The sequence below is a fragment of the Bacillus rossius genome, chromosome 1, assembly GCF_032445375.1.
Source record: "Bacillus rossius redtenbacheri isolate Brsri chromosome 1, Brsri_v3, whole genome shotgun sequence".
NCBI lineage: Eukaryota > Metazoa > Arthropoda > Insecta > Phasmatodea > Bacillidae > Bacillus > Bacillus rossius.
This window is the reverse complement of record NC_086330.1, coordinates 374,668,502-374,693,021: the sequence shown is the minus strand read 5'-3', so window position 1 is coordinate 374,693,021 and position 24,520 is coordinate 374,668,502. Positions and strand designations below refer to the sequence as shown.

General features: G+C 41.2%; 1 long non-coding RNA gene across 1 annotated transcript; it reads left to right on the top strand.

Annotated features, from left to right (window-relative positions):
• Positions 1-9: 9 nt before the first annotated feature.
• LOC134528523 (uncharacterized) lies at positions 10-24,031 on the top strand. Its single transcript, XR_010074403.1, has 5 exons — positions 10-195; positions 5,338-5,418; positions 15,585-15,671; positions 17,622-17,658; positions 23,842-24,031. It is a non-coding gene; the product is annotated as an uncharacterized LOC134528523 (long non-coding RNA).
• Positions 24,032-24,520: the final 489 nt, after the last annotated feature.

Sequence of the window (24,520 nt, the reverse complement as noted above, 5' to 3'; positions counted from 1 at the left end):
AGCTCTATTATTATCTCTGTGTCTTTGACAAAATGAAATGTGTCATTTTGGCGCTTCTGTATCAAAATATAAACAATTTTGGTTAATTGAATTTCTGTTGGTTAATGTGAAACAATAATTAGAGTGTGACTTTGTGTGGTTAAATAAGTAAAACTTTTTAATATTATTTGACAGAAGGAGGACTTTTATAAGGAGGTGCGTAAGAAGTATTGAATATTTCAGTTTTCAAGCTTAAAGAGAGACACAATTATATAAGATTTTACTTGATCCTGAAGTCATGTATAGGCATTGATATTTGCCCATGGGACATAGTGCTTTCTGTTTGATTTAATACTTTAAAAGATCCTGGCCAAACAAAAACTCGAATATTACAATTCAAACAAATTATGGTGGCAGCAAGGAGGGGAAGGGAGAAGGCATACTCCACATTGGTCAAGTCAGTGGTGTAGTATAGGGCTATAATCTGGGACCCCTACGTAGTGACTTAGGTAAGGGAGCTGGAGAAGGTGGGTGATGGGTATGTGGATGAGAAGCAAAGGGCAAGAGGGGGAAATGCATAGTCCAGTTGAGATTATGGAGCTAGGGTGGGAAGCATTACAACCTTTCCACTAGAAAGGTTAGTCAGACTGTATAAGGTGATAAACAGAGTGAAAAAGGGTGGAGGGGGTCTGGAGCAGCTGGGGACTAGGATACACAAAAGTGGGTATAAAGGGCGGAGAGATCACGGATGGAAGCTCCAGAGGGACTGGAGGCGAACGGAAAGGGGTAGGAACGCTTTTCTTGGCAGAACAGGTTGGATGAAGAGATACTAGGGGTGAAAAATGCAAAGGATCTGAGGGGAATGCTAAGGGATAGGGGAAGTGAGTGAAAAGGGAGGACTTGTTATCACTAGGTGAAAGCCTAATTGTGAGCGTAATATTCAATTCAATTCAATGTCAGGCCTCGTGGAAAATTTGTCTTTCCTATTCAACTTACTATCATAATTCATTGTTGTATCACAAGTTTTGGTTATGTTCAGGATTTTTCAATGTACTAAATTAAAATATGCATGACAGGTTAAGGGATAAACTTGGACATGTGATGTGAAACATTTACCCTGAGCAAATCAGTGTAACATATAATCCCTGTACAATTTTATATTCATGAATTGTGAACACATTTTGATAATATTCTTACATTGCGGCTTTACCGTAATTTAAATAATAAAATTCAATAGTCCTTTTTTCGAACACTAAAGACATTCCTATATTTACCCTGAAAACACCCTTTCAAATTACTACTGGTTTCTGAGAAAATACAGTTTATTGCTTACATTACAACACCTGTGTATTGACGCTGCCGTTGCCTTTTTTTTTTTTTTTCCATTTTTATGTATGGAGAATCACAGGATTGGTTAAACTAAGATTCACTAAAGTTCAGTTGGAAGCCATTTTCATACATTTTCGGTGTAAATATAGCTAATAAATTTGTTATATCGAGAGAATGGTCAATAAGGTTAGATTAGCTACATTTAAAGTACTAGGGTACTGACCCTATAAGCAATCCATTATCAGGGAACAGGTGACTGAAATGTTGCGGAAGGGTGTTTTAGAGCCAAGCGAAAGCCAATAAAATGCAAGGGTTGTGATTGTCAAAAAAAAAAAAATTGTTCACCATGGTTCTGTGTGATCGTAAAGCCTTTAAACAGGATCACCATGCCTGTTTCCCCTCCATTCATCAATTTTCAGCATGCCCTGGCTGTGTTAGGGCAGGCACTATTCTTCTGTACGTTTGATCTACGGTCGGGGTACTGGCAGATTCCCGTCAAGCCAGAAGACAGTCTTCACATTCCTAAATGGCCAGAAGTTTCAGTTTCATGCCATGCCATTCAGGCTGCAAGATGCCCCAGCATACATGAATGATGTGTGGTCAGACTTATGGAAGAACCTCCACCTTATCTTCATAGTGCTAGAAAGATTGGTAGTGCGTGGCCTCACTTGCACTCCTCGAAATGCCACATAGAAAAGCAGGAACCTTTTAAGCTAACTGACATATGACTGACTAATTGCGGGCACATCAAACCTGGCCAGTACCATCTACACATAAGCAGTCGCAGAAATTTCTGGGAACTGCAAACTGGCTCTGGGACTATGTGCTGAAATTTTCACTAGTGGCTGCACCACTAACCGCCTTGCTCTCGCAATGCAAAAAGTACTTTTGGGATTTCGATGTGCAGTAAACCGTTGAACACCTTTGGGGTCTATTCAGACTTTGCCATACACTAGCAAGACTGGATTCATCACGTAAGGTGTTCCTCCGCATGTCAGCGTGGTTCTTTGCCAGATAGGTGATAGTGGTGAGTGTCGTATCCTCAGCTATGGTAGTGCCAAGTTTAGAGCAGCAGAACGGCGCTACCATTGCAATGAGTAAGAGTATTTGGCTGTGGTGTGGGCAATGCAGTGATATCGGCATTATGTAGAGGGACATCCATTTATGCTTCCAACAGATAGCAGGTGCCTGCAGTGGTTCTGTTCTATGCAAGAGGACAAAACAAAATTTGCACGGTGGGCTCTATTTTTGCAGGCCTACAATTTTAACATTGAGTATGTAGCAGGTCAAGAGATTTCTTTAGCAGACGCCCTGGACCATTTAAATGATGGGGTGGACGATGTAGTTACCGATGATCTACTCCCAGCGACTCCTTTCCAGACTAATTGCATGTGTTCGACATTGGCGCAAGTCGCCGCAGACTCTCCTGGGTAGTTACTTTTACGGACAATTGATGATCTCCATGCTGTCATCCTACATGCTCAGTTACAGCAGCGCCAAGAGGCATGTGCCAACATGGCTCTTTACATGTTCCTGGTGATAGATTACATTATCCAGGCCTGCCCCCCCGACTGATGGTGTGTAGTGACGTACCTGTGTGCCCCTACAGAACCAGCAGGCAGTCCTTCAGTTAGCTCATGACACACTGGCAGGCCACCACAGAGAAGAAGAAACAAGGTGTGCTATAGCTGCACACTTCCATTAGCCAGGCATCAGATGGACGTGCAAGCCTATGTGCGTCAGTGCCTGCTGTGCCAGACTATGCATCAGGATGGCTTGGAACAGCAGCGACTCAGACGACCAGTACGGTCGTAGCATTAGATATCATGGGCCCCTACCCTCAATTGACACGTGGGAAATGATTTATCATCATAGTGACTTACCTTTTTGCAGTGAGAGGAGGTCTGTCCGATGTCCAACGTCCGGGCGAGTACTATTGGAAACGTGCCAGAAGAATAATTCTTTCCTCGGTATGGCTATCCAACCGTGCTGTTGACCAACAATTGCAGGCAGTTTGTAAGAGCCAGGTGGCGATATTTGTGCGATGAGTGGAGAGTTAAACACCACACACCATGCCAGTGTATCACCTCTGTGCCAACCCAACTGAATGGCACAACCAGGAACTAAAGGCACAACTCTGGCTAAGAGTGGGAAAAATCACACCACCTGGAATGCACATCTTCCTGCAGTCCTTGCTGTATTAGACGAACCAATGCGGCAACAATTTTCAACCTGCCTTTCTTCTCTAAGGTCAACAGCTGTCTCTACCATGGAAGCAATGTCTACCACAGGTTGGACCAACAACAGAGCCTACACCTGACTTACAGACAGAGGTACACATGTAGCTTGTCACAATCGGGCATCATACATGACTGACCACATTACTATCTCCGGCCAGCCACGACCAGTGTTGGCCATTGGAGAGATGGTATTTGTGCGAGAACACTCTGTCACTGGGCCGAAATGACTTCTGTGCTGGGTTGATGCCACGTTGGAGTGGCCCAAAAACCATCATCCGCCAAGTTGGAGAAGCATCGTACCTGGTGCGTGTTGACAATGATCAAATAGTCAAGATACACATGGACAACCTGCTCCTTTTCTGGGAGGAGCAGGTACATGCCCTGCTGCCTCACACGTCAGCCATAGTGGCAGAGAACAATGTGAATGCAGTCCCACAGACACCACCTTCATCAGACTGGCCGGACGTGTCTGACCCCAGTGGGCTATCTCACCCATGTCCAGAGCTCTGACATCATCATAAGGATCACTGCATCAAGCCTAGATTGACACCCAGAGCAGGATTCATCTGATTCACCTGACTTCCGAGGATGGCCATTAGTGCTGCTGGCGGCAGCAAGCCTGGAGTCCAAGGTGTTAGGACAAGCCGTCGTTAGTGAGAGTTCTGATAGTCCTGTTGTGTGGGAGCCAGATGAGGAAATGAGTGGTGAGGATGAAGAATATTCCGATTTCAGAGGGTGACTGCTGTATTTGTCTCTCAGAATGTAACTTCCCGATGCAAGTGGAATAGCTTAGAAATGACCAAACACCTCAGCCCTCATCTGGAGCTCTGTACCGCATCTCCTCCCTGAAGTGGAGCAGCTTAATTGATGAATTGGTGGTAGAATCGTGACGGAGCTGCAAGAGGAGCCACATCCCTGTCACAACCAGAGACCTCGACCAGGGCAATGATACAGCTGTGACATTTGTCGGGTTCCTATTGAAGGGGATGCCGTGTGGGTGCAGTATAAGAGGCACCCTACCCAGTTTTTTGGGAAGGGGGGGGGGGAGTTTTGTTGTGCATCGTATATAACTTCCTAACAAGTGGTTTACCACTGTCATGGTTACCCTTAAGACTGGGGATGGGCACATATCAGCCGGCCAGGCATGGTAACGATACCTGTGAAGGACTCAGGAGTTGCAGCAAGTGTGCAGCGTAGCCAGTGGACTCTGAGCTCGTCTTCTGGCCGCACGCATGCCCAACATTCCTGATGCCCCAGTAAGGAACGACACACCGTGAACCTGTGTCACGCCCTGAGACATCCGTGCTCTCTGCATCCAGGACATTGCCTTCCAAGTCAGGGCACGTCAGTTTGATGTCTGTCTGTTGATACATTGTTTTTAGACAGTGACGGATGGATAATTGAAGTTTTACTGTATTTGTGTGACTATGCTGCAGCTTCTGAATAGCATCTTCATAAAACCTATTCTACATATATGCAAACAAAATTGGTTAAACACAACAGTATATGTGTTGGTCTTTCTTTGTTGAAAGATTCTTCAAGCGGACCGTACCATGTACTGTCACAGGCATGATTTGGCCCGTGGGCCGCCAGTAGTCATCACTAATCTAAACAAAGTAAACATGTTGCACATCCTCCAACCAACAGGAAATAGTTGTTTAGAGTCCGCTCGAGAGCATTTATGTGCAGGTCACATGTTTTAGTGGTAAATATTGAGCTAGCATTTGGTTTTGCAATTATTAATTTGACATGGTAGATTTTTAATTTTATTTTTAATTTTTTCCCCCAGAAATGAGAGCTGTGGATCTATCTGATGCAGAGCTAATGCAGGCGCTGCGCAAAAATGACGTTAATACCGGCCCCATTGTTGGTAAGTTTGTGATTTTATTTTGCCTATAGTGACATACCTATAAATGATACCCAAAATAAGGGGTTTTTTCCTTTACTTTTTTGTGGAAGGGCCCCAGTTTGTAAACAAGAAATGGGAGAATATGGAAGTTTTTGGCTCTAAATTGAATGTCATTAGTTTGAAAGGGGGTTGGGGAAAAAGGTTTTTTATACTTTATGACATGTTTTCCAGTCCTTCATTAAAAGGGTGTTTTAATAATTCAAGTAGTTTACTGTTTTAACAAGTGTGTTACGCAGTTTCGCATTGCGTAACTATACGACTACCAGACAGCGCCCCTGGCTATCTGATGGATACCACCCGCAGCACAGGGGCGCGCAATGTTCGATTTCTGCGCGCCGCACGGCTATGCATCGGGGCCACTCGGGCCGCTTCGACTCCGCCCGGCTTCGCGGGCTTCGTCCGGAACAACCAACGATGACGTTCTTCCGCCGGCGGGTATCCAGACTGTTCCTCGGTCGGGCCCTGGCGGACTATATAAACCGGCCCAGCCAACGCTTCTGCAGGCAGTCTCCGACTGGCCCAGCAGCGAGAACCTGCAGTGACTACCATCTACACCACCGGCCTCCTCCGTCACGCTGCCCGACGACCTGCCGACCACTTCAGGAAGAAAACGGTAAGAGCCGTCGTCAGAATCTAAGTCCGTAAGGGACTCTGAAAAATTTTCAACCCAGTAGAAATATTACAAGTCCACGAGGGACTTAGAATAAATTCAAGCCGCAGTAGTTTGGACTTAGAATTTTCGCAGAGTGAGGAAATAGAAAATTTGCCTCGTCTGTAGAATGAAGGGAACTGTCTCGTGAAGGTTACAGGATAAGTAAAGTAAATGTTTGACTGGTGTTGAAAGTAAAACGGCAGTGGGGCAGCGTGGCAAGAGACGGAGGAGAGGTCGAATACCGCATAACGTAAAGTGTACCAACTTGCAATACGTTGAGGCTTACCGTAACGTAAGCAACGTAGTTTTACGTAACGGATTCAACTGAACTGTTATAAGTTCCCGGACTACACAATCATTATAACGAGCACTCCTGATAGAACTTCAAAACGCAGCTACTTCGTTGAACGACTGACGAGCCGAGTAATGATAAAGACTGTTCGCCGCAATATTGGCGGGGCGTCACGGCATAACGCTGTCAGTAACCAGGAGACTTTTGAATACGACTCGCTGAGTGTAAGAACGTGTGTGTAAGAACTTGAACATTTTAAGTATCATAAATTTGATATTGATACCTACACCAGAAACACAGTTTAGACCACGATGAATGAGAATGTAAACTAGTTACGTATAATATAAACTGTACTATAAGCGACTTCATGTCAGTTATCCTTACTTATTTTCTTTCACATTTTCGTATTCTCTTATTGTAATTTGATTTGTTTGGCAAATGTTAAATTCATGTTACAATTAGTTAACGTAATATTGAATGTGCCAAAAACCAATTGATTTGATGTTCATATTTTCTGCTAACGTAAATTGCTGTTTGCTTTGTAATAAGGCGTTAATTTAATGTGTGTGAAATATGTTTGTGATCCAATATTGTTAATTATATTTTTCTGTTCACAGACATCATGGGCACTTGCTGTAATCATCAAAATAAGAATTCAGAAGGTTGTCATATCTGAAAATGCGTGTATTGAAGGATGTGATGTTGTTATTACAAGTTTTGTTAGTAAAAGCACTTCTGTTTCACGAACTTTAGAACCTCTTTCTGAGTTTTCACCCCTTTTCCTCCCGCCCTTCCGGACTGGAGGTAACAAGTGGGTAATTAAGATTTATATATATTACAAATACTGTGATAACATAAGAATGGTCCATTGGGTTTGAACAGTTGCTTAGGAAATATACCAATTTAAAATGTTGCTATCCTACCCATTCAATTGTCTTTACTATTTTAATTATACACCAATCCCTCACTTAGCACGTCTAATGTGTTCCTAAAACTGTTCATGTTATCCGAAATAGTGTATTCTGAAGCATTGGTCTTCACAAATAGCAAGGCTATTGTACTAAATGTGTTCCAAAATATGTAGGGAAATATTCTTTACATAATATAAATACGTAGAATAACACTCAACGATAAATATGTTAACCATTTATCTTTATAAGCCTACCATTGAATACTTTGTATGACAAATACACCGCGTAACGGGAGATAGTTATCAGTCGGTTGGTTGACTTGCCCGCTCGGGTGTGACCTTCAACTCATGTCGTGTACCTTTCCGCAAACTTTTCAAACCATCCTTTACTGGCAGTGATACCGTTATTAATGTACGGATATTTACATTTTAATTTTTCAAAAATTAAAGTGCCTATTGGTGTATCACCGCTTGGTTCACTCCAATTCTGCCAGGCCTGTGATTTTTTTCATTACACCATTCATTTAACAACCTTGTCCATGTGACTCATTCGTTCATTTCTGCTTTTACAACCAACAGCATCAGTCTTATATAAACGTTTTATCGAGTCATTTCAAACGATTATGCACACTATTGACTTGCTTAAAATTGAATTGCAACCAACATAAGTGTAGCCTTCATGACATTCTGCACACTGTAATACTTTTAGTTTTGTCTGAAATACTTGAACACTATGCATTATGCTCTCACTTGGAAGCCATGATTCCACTATGATTCCAACTGCAGGTGGTTACTGGCAGGCAAATGGGCAGACATTGCTTTGTGTTTGAGCATGTGAGTTCCCTGCCACTGGCTGGACTGAAGTTTCATCAGGGCCTGGTTTGTAGTACGGCATGGTGGCATACTCACAGAAAGAAAAACATTTAGTCCTTTACACTCCATAGCTGCAACTTAACTTGCCATAGCTGATGGTTGTACAACAGACAATAGCGTAGTCAGATCTGCACGTGCATCTTCCCCCCTCTTATGGGTAACTGTTTGCCAGGGTACATCTGTTGTTTACCGAGGAGAAACAGACTTCATGGCGTTATGCTTGACTTTTTATTTGTCTATGGCGATTTACAGACGTGCTATTCAAAACTGGGGCAGTAAAATTAACATCGCTCTAAATGAATTCATGCAATCTGAAGATATGTTAAGTGAGGGATTGGTGTACTTTTACCAGCCCCGAATCTACGATTTTTTCTGAACCCAGTCTTTAGGTCCCAGCATTTTTTTACTCTAATCTTGCTACAGCTTTACACAGCGTGCTTTCCCTTCTGTGAAAGAATCTCATCAAAGTTCATCTCATATGTAGTTTTATTTCAATGGCTAGGATTGCGGAGCCAGATAGATGTTCCTGACTCGTTGAACGCAGATAGCTTTTAGTAATTATTTTCAGTTTGCTCACAGCTTGCAGATGTCTTTGGTAATGTGCAGTATATCCTTAAAGGTATACTATCATTAGAAAATGCTTTTTGCAAGTCATGCTTGCACAGAGGATGTAACAGGTCAAATGCACTTCATTTTTCATTAATTTCGGTTACTAGCTTTTTGAATACGGTGAGTTCCTGGCAAAAATCAACTAAATTCAAGTCTTTTGAATATTTTCGCGCTAGATTGCCTCCATTTTTCTGCAGATTCTCAGTCACAGTCAAGGCAAAATTTTCGTGTAGACTCTTTGTGCTTTTTACCCTTGTTTCAATTTCTGTTAAAATTTTGTCAAATACTACTTTTATATCTTTGGAAAATAGTTCAGTCAGGTCTAACATTCTTGATTCATCTTCGCAGATTTCATCATGTTGCCTTTTCTTTCTGGAAATTCGTTTGCTTTTGTGGAGTGGCTTGATTTCCAACTTTCTGATACACAGCTTCTTTGATCCAATGTTCTATTGATTTTTCTCTCATTTCTTGCAAGATATTAACAAGTTCTTGCATTAGCACCACATAACGGGAAATGATAATGTCCTCTTTCTGTATTTCAACGTTCTCTCTATTAATCTCTCAAAGAATATTATCCCAAATTGCTAAGTTAAGGATAAATAAAATCCATCACTGCATGTAGTAGATGACCAGCTTCATACTTAGATTCTGAGGCAAGAGAAGATTCTTCAATTTCTTCCAGGGCTTTGACAACTTCCAGTAAATTATTTAATGGATCTGCAACAGCTAGGTGTTAGCTGACCATCTTGTTTGACTATTTCCTTTTAAGTTGGTTTTTGTACACTTTTGCATTATTTTCCATTGCATGGTGGATCCAACAAAGAAACAAAGTTTTTGTACTAGCCCAAATAGGCTAACTGCTTCTGGACATAATGATGCTCAATGCACACCCACAAGATCTAAAGAGTGTGCTGGACACTCTGCCAGCTTGTTCATTTCCATAACTCTGGATTGGACTCCTTTATGCCGGCCATATTAGATCCTTTATTGTAAGATTGTCCATGACATTTTTGCACATCCAGACCATCAGCTTCTAGCTTTTCTAGAATTCGCTGTGTGATATATTCTTCAATTCTTCTGTCAACTTCTATATAATCAATAATGCTTTCCTTCATTTCACATTCAGTTTCTGTTATTTTTATACATTGAATCACCTGGCTCATTTGTTCTGTGTGAGATACGCCTGGAGTGCAGTCGAACATGATGGTGAAATAGTTGGTCTCCTTGATCTCATTGATAATGGTATTTCAAACTTTGTTTGCTATTATATTGATGATTTCATTTTTTATTGTCTTCGAAAAATAGGATACCTGTCCTCTTTTTTACGTGGTCTAACTGGTACTGGAGAGTAGAATTTATTTGGCGAATAGAGTTATCAATAAAAAAAATTTTTCTTTATTAGGTTAAGATCACTCGGTGTTTCCTTAGAATCTCAAAAAGAAAGACAGTTTCTAGTAAGATACATGACAGCATTCATTACTACTTGTAGAATGTGTCTCCGTTTTTATTTCTCAGAGTGTATTAATCGCTCAGTATCGCGATCGATGCCCTGACATAATTTAATTTGCTGCATTTGGGTTTTCCATTTGATAAAACATTCTTCATGCATTTGTGATGCTTTATGCTCAGCTAACCTTTCTGAAGCCTTTTTCCAATTAATGAGACCCTCTGTACACAAGGCAGATGTAAAAATGTTGGCGTATGCTTGCAGGCAATACAGTAAATTCAATTTGTTTTGTTTTTGAATAAACAAGCTAGGATGTTTTAATATTTTCCTTATTTGCCATTGTTCCAAACCACATGTGATGTGTCAAATTCCTACCGTTGCGTTCAGTGAACCCTAATTCTTATATTATTTGGATGTTTATCATTTAGTAATACAGCTTGTTTGCTAAAGATTGACCTTTGTTGTTCTAAAATTTTTTCGTAGTCTGGCCACGTACCTGGATCCTTTAAATCTATAATTTTGTCTATGTTACTCTACTGCAATAATTCACTAGATGCTAGCTCAACGACATCTTCCTGCTGAGATAATACTGACTATGAAGACTGTTTGCCATCATCTGAGCCTTGAAGATTCGACCTTTCAGTCTAATAATCTTTAATGTCTAAAGTACAAGAATTATTCAAATTACCTGAAATCGTAGTATCGGAAAAAAATTCAGTGGAGCTTAATGACGCTCCTGCTTCGTGGAGTCATCTTCTTATCTTAGAAGCTGATTTATGTACTTCAATTTTATCTTTAGCTCTTTTTATGTTTTCAGCCCCAGAAAGCTTAATTCGTGGTGCGCTCGTAATTTGCTATTTGCTACCAAAAAATATAAATAAATATATTTTAACACAGTGTTTTGTACTTAAGCTACAAAATATTTGTCAAATATGACATAGCACAGAACTCATAATAATGTGCACAGGCTTTCACGGCCATTGTCTGAAGTAGCTTGGTTCTGGGTTGTAGCTGTGTCCTTGGCGGATAATTCACCAATGTTTCGGTCGACATTGCAGTCGCCATCATCAGGGAGCAGTTACCTACCAGTTGTAAAGGCAGGATAACTGGTAAGAACCTCAGTAGGTAACTGCTCCCTGATGATGGCGACTGCAGTGTCGACCGAAACTTTGGTGAATTATCCGCCAAGGACATGGCTACAATCCAGAAGCCAAGCTACCACAGAACTCATAGTTTAGAGATCAAAATGACTTTCACTATTTAATTTGTTGTATTCTGTGAATAGTCTAGGCAGATAGCTATTTTTTTTCTAAAAATGGTGTGAAACAGGGGACTATATAGCAACAAATTGTTGCGCAACACTTTTAATTGGTGTTATTAACGTAACTTCATTAAGTATATCCGCAATGTCAATCCTACCCTGAGCAAGACTGGGAAGGAATGTTATGTCTAAAATATTGTATCTTATATACAAAATTATGCTCATGTGTGTATATATCTTTTATATTAAGGTCCTATCACACTATGGAAGTTTCCTTCTAAGGTCTTCCAAGTATTGCAAATGTTTTATGGTTTTCATTCTATCAGAACTAGTAGTAGGTTATATATGCACATTTATTGATAATAAAGTAGACATATTCCGGGATTGAAATTCAATTCAATAGACCCCAGATTACAACCTATTTACAATTATTTAATGTGAAAATAATGCTTATCCTTTTCCCCACTTAATTTGTTCTTGTGTTCCTGCCACTGAGGTAGACAGTCTTTATCGTTGAAAATAACCATCACCAATACAATTAAATAAACAATATGACAGAATTATAGTTTGCTGAAAAAATGTTTATTGACAAATTGTAACGGTTCGTTACATACAAAAATAAAAATATGTTAAGTTTCGATTGTAGTTTTTGTTTTATTTTTCAATTTAGAAAGTTGCACAGACGAATACAATCACTTTCAATAATTTTGTTCATTCACTCAACACATACATTCGCCTGTCGAAAAAAGCTCGCAGCCCGGGCGATGAGAATTAACGAAAAAAACAAACGTAGTTTAAGTCCTTCAGTAAAATCTTACTGTAAGTACATGAAATCGGTGCGGCCTCGAACAGGGCCGCACCCAACTAAAACCGCGAGCCGCCAAAACGCGGCCTCGCCTAGCAGCGATTGCCCGACGACTGACTGAAGTCCTGCCACCGTCTCCTCCACGCAGGGAGGAGAAGTCACATGACCTCACCGACCAATCACATGCACGCTTCATTCAACCTTGCAGATCACAAGCCAATAGGAATACAGAACACACACACAAAACCATTTTCATACATAGAAACAGGGGATTCACTTTCTCCTTCTCTCTCCCACACCGTGAGACAGCAGTTATCACACAGTTCCCACGACCAGTGGGGAATCCCAGCTTTTGTCTCTCTCTGAGGGGAATTACTGCTTTTGTCTCCCTCGCACTTACAGGCATCTTATGCCTCTCTCTTTCTACACATCGCCTCAGACACAGTCCCATGGTCTATAATTATTATGCAACATGTTAATGAAAATTAAGAACAGCAATCATAATACAAATTCCTTGACAAAATTCAACTACTTATTTATAAAAACCTGATAAAGTAGGCCAAAACAGGCAAAAGTCTAGTTGAGCAACTTATTTGTGAATAATTACATAAAAAATACTGATGATTTAAAATGTCTGTTAAAATACAAGGTACATTCTTAAAACACATAGCAAGTGCAAATAACATATATTAATATCCATAACTTCTGATTATACTGTTTCACAACATATACACCACTCAAAAAACATTGACTTATTAATACTTACATATACAAAAAAGAATTTTAAAAGAAAAAATATTTAGCTAGGAGGGCAGGGTTCTTGCAACGTTACAAAATATCTAAATTATTTCTGAGAAGCTGCTTCTCTACAAATTTACCTGTTTATTTTTTTCCCCAATTTTTTCAATGATTTGTTCCATTAAAAGGTATCATTTTGTTATGAATTAGAGTTATTATAAAAATTAATGTACAAATTCATAACAGACTTTTAGAATGAACAAAATTACATAAAATTTATTCTTACTTTTAGAACAAAACAGTAAATACAGATTGAACTTAACGAGCAGAAACTGTAGGCTGAAAATAAAACCTACCTTTAAAATGATCCTATTGTTTATTAATATCTAACATCTAATAAATATTTATGTTTTATATAAACAATCAAAAGTACTTATTTCCAGAATAAATAAAGTTTACTTGTTTATTGTAAATGCTATGGGTGACTCGTGTGCATTGCTGCCATGGATGCCTGGCTAGCAGTTTTGTCGGAGGCTTCTAGCGGAGTCTGTAGGAAACCATCCATCGTGTGATACAGGCTGTAATATCAAATATACACTTTTTAATTTAGCCTATTCAATAGTGTAGCATTCTGGCAAAAACTTTCAAAATTTCATTTTCTTGGATACAGTTTATGTCATTTTGGGGCTATTTGACTGGACTATTACACTGATAAGATTTATATTTCTTACCTGTTACTTCTGTTAATTGTTTATTTCCACTACAGTAGTTTAAATATATGGTTTTCACCAATAATTATAATAACACTGATTACTCGCACACCCAATCAACCATATAAATAAACAGCGATTGTCATTTCACCATTCTGGTTTAGTTGGCTCAGCCCTGTCCCCTTTCGTCTGCGGAAAATATTTTTTCCAGATGCGACTGAGATTTTCCTGGCAGAGAATCACATAAACTATTCACGCGCTTAAAAATCAACTTAGGATACGTTCAGAAATCAACTTTGGATGTGTTCAAAAACCAACTGGGATGTGGATGCTAGGAACTTTATGAAACAAGTTTTTTCTTTTATATTTGAGGTCCTTTGTGGTCATTCAGAAATTTTACTCCCACCAAGGTAACATTGGTTTTATTACTGTTGGGGTTCCAGCTTGATTTTTTAGGAGTGAGATCGTGGCTGACATTGCCGGTAATAGGTGGGTTTTTTATGTGGTTCTTCTGTTTCCTCCATCCATTCATTTCATACTGACGTGGCCGGGGGTTGTTCGGACGGCTTTAAGGCGGTATGTTAGTGGGCGCCACCACGTAGTGAGGCACGTGGACCCGGTGAGACTCCTAACTCGGGGCGTGACGTCGCCCGTGTGAGGACATGACTCGTTTCCCCCGCGCGCTGCTTGTAGAATAACCTGACCTCAGCCCGCTCTCAGCGTCGGGCACGCTATGCTTACGCAGTGGGCTCTTAGGGCGACCCACACGCCCGCCGATGAGGGTACACACGTGGTCAATTAAAAGAACAACACGAGTTCGGAACTTTGGTGGTTTATTAGCTCCTGTAGGAACAGGGGGCTCGCACAACACGTTACATCTACTCACGAAAGAAAGCTGTTCAAAAGCCTTGTGGCGCGATCAGTTTAGATGAGGGCCGGCCACCACGTGGCTGGGATTTAAGATTCGCGTTTATTCAAAGTCCCGCAAACGGGGTTAATATATTTAATTAAACAGTCAGCCCCCGAGGTAGGCTCCGAGGACGAACGAAAGCGATTAGGATTTAAAATTACACAAACAGAATTACCAGATCAGCGGAAGCAAAGTTGAAGTCCCCGGAGTGCTGGAGCGTCCTACCTCGGGTAGCGATGAAAAGAGACGGGTGAAAAATGGCCGCCGTGGTAGCAAGAGAGTCGCGCTGCGCGCCGAAACGGAGAGTACCGTTATTCCAACTAGACAGCGCCGTGCCCGATTTAAGAAATACATAAAACGTACAAACACCTCTTCACATTTAAAAATAAAGCTACATGCACTGCAATTACATAAAAGTTCAGTTAATCAAATATTAAATATAAAAGATAATATTGCCAAATGGCCTTCGGCATGTCTGCGTCTATTGTGGCCAGCTAATATTTAGATGGAACAAAATTGAAGGGAATAAATACTGTTATTAAAAGCTATATTTACTTAATGGAGGTTTTTTTTTAAAGAAAACAAGCATGACACTTAATAATAATCACGGGAGCAAAGCACTGACTCTACTGCGCCCTTTTCCTGAAGTCCGTGGCGCTCTCTCACCCGTGACGTCGGCGGGCGGTTCGAATGCCGAGGAAGGAAGGAGGGTGGTTAGGGAGGTGGTGGCATATCGAGCTAGGGCGCAGCCTCGGACGATGCCAATACATTCTTGATTCTCATTCCATTATCCTGCATCGTCTCGAATGACCCAGATTACTGCAAAATGTTAAGTCATAATTCGTTAATTTACTTCCAATAATATAGTGTTTGTGTCAAGAAAGGGTGTATGTGTGGTTCAGTGGATTGTAATTTTGTAGACTCCACACGACATCTGTATCGAAGAAAGCTCTGCAGAGTCCTTGGCATAGAGGAAGATGAAGATGTGGATCCAAATCTATTTTTAAGTAAGTTTTCACTAAGGTTTTTTGTAGTCGCTAGCTCTTTAAATGTTATTTAATAAAAAGTTTTGTTTTCACAACGATGCCCTTCGTTTTTATATTTAGGGTATCATAGCAGTGAAACGGTTTCAATTGTTTGAACCGTAACCCAATGGAGGCAACAGATTTTTGTCAGACAGTGTTATAGGATGACTTTTTGTTTGTGTAACTAAATGCTTTTCAAATGTTTTTTTTGAAAACTGCTTTCAGGCATTGAATTCCTGTGATAGGCCACAAATATCAATTCAGTGGTCCTAATGACTGCCCATGTGTGCAGTTGCATGAATCTGTAAACTTGTTCGAAACGTAACTGCAGGGTTGGATAAAAACCAGCTTTAAGAAGCAAATAATTTTGTTTTGTTTCAAACCAGGTTTAATTTTTTATAGCCAGGTTTTTTATTACTTCAGTTATTTTGGTTCTCATCATGTGGCTTTCTGCCACGCATGTTGAACCAGAAAAGTTCTAACATCAAAGAACTGAAGTCCAGCAAATCTGCACATCTGACTGGGACCTAACCACAGAAAGGGTATTTCCCCACAGGAGAAGGATTCTCCATAGAAGAGTGTTTCTCACAAATGGGGATTTACAGTACAGTCGGGGATTTCCCACAGAATAAGAATTAACAATTTAATATTTTGTTTTTTTAATTTTAGAGGAGTATTTAGCTAGGTATGATTTACAAATTATTCAGATAATTTTAAATAAGATCTTGGTTATAATATATAATTTTTTGTTCCTGTAAATCACAAGAAACATTATTGACCAAACTTTTGTTGTTATCAGAGTAGAATTAGACCTTTCATAAAGAAATATATTCTATTTAAAAATATACTATTAAAAAAAAAATAGTTTTTATATAAACCACTTGGTTTGAACCATGGTTTAAACAGTGTTTTAAACCAGTGTGGTCTAAATCAGCCAAACCTGCTTAACTGTGTTTTTTTTACTCCAGTTTGGCTAATAATGGAGTGTTGACTAAACCTTGTTGCTCAACGTCTGAGAGTGGTGACCCTCAGTGAAGCTGTATGGTGCAAGCCACAAAGCCCAGATACGAAACCTCAGAAGGAAATTTTCCACAAATGGAAAAGCCTTGATCCAAATGGGAACCAACCAGAGACTGTTGGCTCACCAGCCAGAAACAATAAATGGAGCAGAATCATATATCCAGAATTGGCTCGGCAAGGGAAAGTGCGAAAGAACTCATTTATGTTAATTCAAATGGCATAGCTATAATTTTATCTTTGGTGTGTGAAATAAACAAAAGCCAAAAGGGGTTAATATGTGGCAGAAGTGTTTATATTGAAATAACAACACTTGTTTTTTGTGTTGATATCCTGAAAGACTAACTCCTCCCCACAATATCCCCCTGAAATGGATGTTCCATTTAATTTTACATAAAAAGGAACCAGAGTTGCTGTGAATGTTATAAACAAATGCACCAGTCTTTGTGGTACCATGCAGTTGGCAGTGCATCTAAATTAATTATCAAGCTTTGATTCAGAGTTCAGTTTCCAGTGGCAATAATCTGGAAATGTGTGTTTTTTTATAAACATTTATGCTAATGGGAAATTTTGAAGTTAATAGGTTAAAATTTTCAGTTATCTAATTCATTGAAAGGCATATCCTGGAGAGAGGGGAAAGTAAGATGGAGCAACTGACTTCCAAGCAAGAAGGTGAATTTACAGAAAATTTGTAACTAATCCCCACAAAATATTATTTGAAATACTTATTTTTAATAAATTATATTTTTCCTTCTGTAAATCCATTCCTGTGGGAAATATTTTTTAATGGCTGAATGAAGAATCTTGATACCTGAAACATACAAACTCTGTGAAATTTAATTTTGTAAGAATAGTCATTTCGTAATGTTTTGTTTCAACAATATTGTTAACAGTTTTGTTCCTTTTTTTGTTTAGGTGATCTGTCTGAACACGCTGAAGAACACCGATTCGTGTAAGGATTGAATTGCGTGTTTATTTTTAGTTTTAAAAACTTGGAAATAATGCATGCCTGTGGAAATTGGTACAATTCATGGCATAGCTATGTATATTACTTAAAGTCAGTAAAGGCTATCATGGTTTTATTTTGTTGGTTGGTCATGAAATGTCAAAAAGTATAGAGGGGTAGTAGATGTTTGATAGTGTTATGTTAAATTATTATGTAGCTAAAATATTAACAAGCCTAGAAATAATTTAAGATGCACAGTAGGATCTATATAAAAAAAAAAAAAAAATCAAATATTTTTATGTATTAATTATGTAACTGGCCAAACCTAACAAACTTTACTTCTACAACAAGAAATACTGAAGATTCACAAATGTAAATTATTTGGGCATATGACATGGTATCAATGAATTGGTAGGTTGTCAGAGAGAAATATTAAGAAAGACAAATTAATAAAATTAATATTGCTAACGAGTTAAACCATACATACAGAATTAAAATAAAAGAGCAGCTGTTTTCTTTGTCTCACTTCTACTGCAAAAAATAAGTGGATTTCCTGATTTATTATCAAATCTGCCCAGTGTTAAAACGGCTATTATAAGAGGACATGCCCAGGTAATGTCTGGTAAACCTACCCCTATCTGACTTAGTGGTGTAGGTCTCAGCATGCTTATTTGCCATATCCAGAGGTTGTAGGTTTGAGTTCCACCTCGAGCTTTGAGTGTTTGCTTTCAGGGTCGTCAAGAGAAACTAAGGGCCTGGGGGTAAATAATAATATTGTGGAGACCCCTCTCCATTACTGTGGCCATAACTGTAAACGTGATCTGCATTTATCACATAACTTGTAAGGTTTCCAGTTAATTCTTCTAGCAATAATAGACTTGTAATTTTCATCATACTATCAGGATAACCTCAGGTCACAAAAGAAAATCTCAAACTCAACCGTGCTCTATTGGTTTTGCCCCACACCCCTAGATTGCCCTGTTTGCACAATCTTAACATTTACTTTTTTGTTTTGACATCGTCCGGGCCTACGGCCCCTCTTAAGTCCGATATGCCACCGCCCAAACACCATCCACCCTCCATTCAAACCTCCCGCCTACCCGTGCGTACGTGTGCGTGCGTGTGTGCTCGCCCGGCAAGAGGGCGCTTAGATGCAGTGCGCCGCACCCCTAAAAACATAAGTATATATAAGTGTGTTGTTTGTTTTTATATTCCCTAAGTGCAACGTGACGGCAGATCGGCCGGGAGGGTTTTGTGTACTTTTATTTTTAAATAATGTATTAAAATATCATAGCGTTTCCGGACATTCCCGAGGAAACCTGAAGCCAGACAATAACTAAATTTAAATCTTAATAATTATAATTTGTACAATCATTTCAATTCATTCAAAAATTGTTACATAATTTTCAATGCTTTCTTGTCATGTTAATTTAGTTTCCCGTGGCACGAATTCGCTAATATCTTTTAACGGCACTTGTTTTGGCGGGAGGACGCCATGTTAGTCGAGCGAGCCATGATCTCATCCCCAGTCTTCCGCCATCAACGACCGAGAGCAGACGCGTCAGCCCGGGGAAATCGATTCCTATTAGTAGTTACCGACCTTTTCTCCCGATGGGTGGAGGCATTTCCCTTGAGAAACTCTAAAGCCCCAAAGTTAATACAAGTCTTGGAGAATGAAGTCTTCTCACGCTGGGGATATCCCAAACAGATCCTTACAGACAATGGGAAGCAATTCACTGGAGAACAATGGGGCAAAGCCTGCAAGCGATGGCGAGTGAACCGATGGACCACCGCACTGTACCATCCCAGGGGGAACCCCACAGAGCGAAGGAATCAAGAAATTAAAAAGGGAATACGGATTCGGCTTGGGGAAGACCACCGCCAATGGGACTCGCATATCCCATCGATATTATTCTCCCTTTGGAACCGATACAATTAAGCGCTCGGCTGCAGCCCCAGCCAGTTGCTGCTGGGAAACGAACTTCCCCGACCTGGAGAATGGGAGTTACCCACTACCCAACCCCAACAAGCCAAAGAAACACAGGAGCAAATTCCGCGCACCGGAGCCGAAGCCGAAACCCGACAACAAGCCGCCAGAGAACATCAGTCTCAATACCACCAAAGGATTCACCCTGCGTCTCCTGAAGGAGTGCAAGAATCAACACTCCAAGTAGGGGACTGGGCCTACTGGCGGAAACACCCAATGTCCTCACAGGAGGATAACTTCTGCGCCAGCCTCTCCCCTAGGTGGCAGGGACCCTACCCAATCGTGGGGAGACGCGGGCAAGTGCTCGACCTAGAAATGAATCCTCAGAAGACCATCAAGGTCCACCAAAAGGACCTACGAAAATCCCCACTAAGGGATCCCACCGGAAAACCTAACCCGGGCCCGGATAACCTCCCCAAATCCCTGTCATTAGGGATAACGTCATCAGGACCCCAGGACACTCGGCAAGAAGAACACACCACTCCAAGAAGACTCTCCAGTCCATGCCAGAGGCTACGACCACGGGACCGACTCACCAAACCGGCACGGTACAGGTTGTCATAAAGCGAAGTGTAGTGGCCAGTGTAGAGGAGCCAGCCCTGGGACTGAAGCCCAGCGTGCTGACTCCTGGCATGTGCAACGATCCCAGTCAAGGCCACAGAGGGAGGGGGCGAATTGTCATGTCCACCATTTTGGCCTCGGCTGGTATGATAGCACAAGCCCCAAGTGCGCCACCCCTCCTACACAATCTATGGGGAGGAAAGTTAGTTCGCCACCCGCCCCTAGATGGCAGACAAAGGGGAATGTAAATTAAGGAAACTTTGTCTACCTGCCCAGCTTAATTCAGGACAAATATGTAAATACCCAGTGTTGTATCAAGAAGCCTTTAAATTATACAAGTGAATGTAAATAGCATTGTAATTCGAATATGTATGCACAGGAAGGGTACAAATGTGCCCTCCCTGATGAATATGTACATACATTGTATATTTACTCTGGCTGAGCTAAGCCAGGCAGAAAGCTCTTCCCAGTATTTTCTGGGTTAATAAAAGCGACAGAATACTTGAGCAGTATTATTTAGGCAGCGACCTCTCTGGAGGACCGCTCCTCCTTCCTACCTCTCCCTGCTCTTGGGCAGCGACCCCTGCTCAGGGACCGCTCCCGCTCTCTCCCCCCCCCCCCTCTGCCCGATCTCTCCCTGCTCTTGGGTAGCGACCCCTGTTCGGGGACCGCTCCCGCTCTCCCCCCCCCCCCCCCCCCCTCTCCCCGATCTCTCCCTGCTCTTGGGTAGCGACCCCTGTTCGGGGACCGCTCCCGCTCCTCCCCCCCCCCCCCCCTCTGCCCGATCTCTCCCTGCTCTTGGGCAGCGACCCCTGTTCGGGGACCGCTCCCGCTCTCCCCCCCCCCCCCCCCCTCTGCCCGATCTCTCCCTGCTCTTGGGTAGCGACCCCTGTTCGGGGACCGCTCCCGCTCTCTCCCCCCCCCCCCCTCTGCCCGATCTCTCCCTGCTCTTGGGTAGCGACCCCTGTTCGGGGACCGCTCCCGCTCTCCCCCCCCCCCCCCCCCCTCTGCCCGATCTCTCCCTGCTCTTGGGCAGCGACCCCTGTTCGGGGACCGCTCCCGCTCTCTTCCCCCCCCTCCCCCTCTGCCCGATCTCTCCCTGCTCTTGGGCAGCGACCCCTGTTCGGGGACCGCTCCCGCTCTCTCCCCCCCCCCCCCCCCTCTGCCCGATCTCTCCCTGCTCTTGGGTAGCGACCCCTGTTCGGGGACCGCTCCCGCTCTCCCCCCCCCCCCCCCCCCCTCTGCCCGATCTCTCCCTGCTCTTGGGCAGCGACCCCTGTTCGGGGACCGCTCCCGCTCTCTTCCCCCCCCTCCCCCTCTGCCCGATCTCTCCCTGCTCTTGGGCAGCGACCCCTGTTCGGGGACCGCTCCCGCTCTCTCTCCCCCCCCCCCCCCCCCTCTGCCCGATCTCTCCCTGCTCTTGGGTAGCGACCCCTGTTCGGGGACCGCTCCCGCTCTCCCCCCCCCCCCCCCTCTGCCCGATCTCTCCCTGCTCTTGGGTAGCGACCCCTGTTCGGGGACCGCTCCCGCTCTCCCCCCCCCCCCCCCCCCCCTCTGCCCGATCTCTCCCTGCTCTTGGGCAGCGACCCCTGTTCGGGGACCGCTCCCGCTCTCTCCCCCCCCCCCCTCTGCCCGATCTCTCCCTGCTCTTGGGTAGCGACCCCTGTTCGGGGACCGCTCCCGCTCTCTCCCCCCCCCCCTCTGCCCGATCTCTCCCTGCTCTTGGGTAGCGACCCCTGTTCGGGGACCGCTCCCGCTCTCCCCCCCCCCCCCCCCTCTGCCCGATCTCTCCCTGCTCTTGGGCAGCGACCCCTGTTCGGGGACCGCTCCCGCTCCTCCCCTCTGCCTGGGACAAGTCAAGTATATCAGCTGATATTGTAGATTCAAGGTCATGATGACCTAGTTTTGTATTTGTATTTTACTGTCTTGAATATTCTTGTGATTTATCATGATATTTAATTATCTTTATATAGAAATCTTTTGAACTGTATTTTTATTGATTTTTTTACATTGTTTGCTATGTTAGTATTTGTTGAAATGTCTTTTTCTGTATTTTATTTATTTTCAATATTGTTTTTTTGCCTATATATTACATTTGTGTTGGTTTATAAGCTGCTAAGAGAATTGACTGAAGACTGAAATTATAACAACTTGAAGGCACAAGACCATCTAATAAACTGTGTTTGGTGCATGAAAATAATAAAACTGAACATTCAATCACAGAAATAAGTAGATAAGATTTCAACAAACATTAAAATATAACCAAATTAATGACTTGCTGCAGTGAGTTGTGGTTTCATCAGGTTGCTCTATTTCACTTACAAATGTAGATTAAATGTAGAAAAATAACTGTAAACATTCTCACTGTTTACAATAATAAATGAACCCACACATAATATACATTTATTAAAAAAGAATTTTGAAAGTAAATCAAATATTGAAAAATGCATTTAAACAATACTAACCTAGAAAACGAAAGTTACAACCAGTACAAATATAGTTAAATGGCTTTTCTAAAACAAAATAATTAAATATCAGAGGCTATTATAAAAAATATTGACAAATAAAATACAAATATAAAACTAGGTCACCGTGATCTTGATCATCTCCAATCCGCTGATACACTGCATTCTGGAAAACATTCTTTCCTAAAAGTTCTCTGAAAATTGGAAAGGGGGGGGGGGGGGAGGCCTGCAGTGCCACTAATATATGCTGATAAAATCAAAACAGGAATATAGGTACTGATATATGCTTTATAGCCAAATACTTTAGATAGAAGTTAGTAAACCATAAACCATACCCAATAACCTTAAATCCTATATCTAGGATATAAATAGTAATAATAATGGCCAACTGGCTACTTGGGGACTGGATGCAGCCCGCGACATTGTTTCATACGGCACACCTAAAGAATCTTCCAACAAATAAATATTATCAGTTATTTAATAGTAGTCTGCACATATTTATAAATGAGATATCAGCAAACACTGTTCGGAAGCCATAATATGCTCACAGAAATATTGAGACTTCAAATTTATATTTTTGGCATCTGTCGATTGTTTCATAGTTATTTTTATTATATTCAAAGTTTATTTTTAATTTTTTTTACTGTAAATACTGTACACATTTTTAAGAGGATTATTATTTGTTAGCACATATTGCTTAGATTGGTTAGTGTACAGAATAATAGAACATTCTAATATTGTTTTAAGACATTCAATATTAATTCATGTGTGTCTGGCCCTCGTATTAGTTGTAAAAATATTTGGTCTTGGGTTAGTTTCAAAAATTATATGTGGCACTCGAAAAGAGTAAAGTTGGCCATCACTACTGTAGAACATCCAACACATCTGATTAAAATTTTCAGCAGAAAATATTTTCTACAAATCCTAATGAATATATATATATATTTTTACATGTGTATTATCAAGCTACTTCAAGTTGATCAGTGTTTTTATTTCACTTCTATTCGTGGTTGTTTTAATGACATGTTGCATACTATTTTTAAGTTTAAAAAAACTGGCATGAGTTCACACTAAATGATCAAATTTTTGTCAACTGGTTTGTTACAAAAAGTATGGATTAGAAGCTTGTACATTGATTAATTTTGTAATTAAATTTATGTAAAATATCTTTTCCAGGCCTGCACGTGATCGAATGGCTGTAGAACATAAGACTGCTACTGGAGGACTTTTGATGTTTTATGGACTGTCTGCTCTCTCTGTTCTCTTTATTTGTTGGTATTACTTAATGTAAAGTTTCTTTGTTTAATACCATTTATAGTTTTTTGATAATTTTATTTTCATGGTAGAATAAAGTCTTTTTGTCAAATTTTTGTGTCACTGGTAATTATTTCTGTACACTGCACCATGCATTTTAAAAAAGTTCAAAGCAGATATTTTTAATAGTTAAATAATCAAACTTTTATGTAAGATTATGAAAGCCGCATGTAAAACTTAAGGGGGGGGGGGGGGGGACTTTATTTGTACTGAAGTTAATTGAAGCCTAAATATATGAAAATTATCCCAGGTTTTTACAATGCTAATACAGTTTGAACTGTCACCATGTAAATCTATCTTCTAATAAAATAAATATTTTATTAGAGCTTGTAGTTTATAAAATCTAATATTCAAGAGGTTAACTTAATGCTGAAGTTACATTACCCCCATTACGTCAGCTATCTGTCTTACAGGTCAAAAGAAAACATTTTAAATGTAAGCATTATACTGTGTTGTCAGGCTGCAGCAATGTAATTGTAACTGACGTCCTACTGCCCTGTCAGCTGTAGAGCGTGGTACCAGAGCACACTCACCACCGATC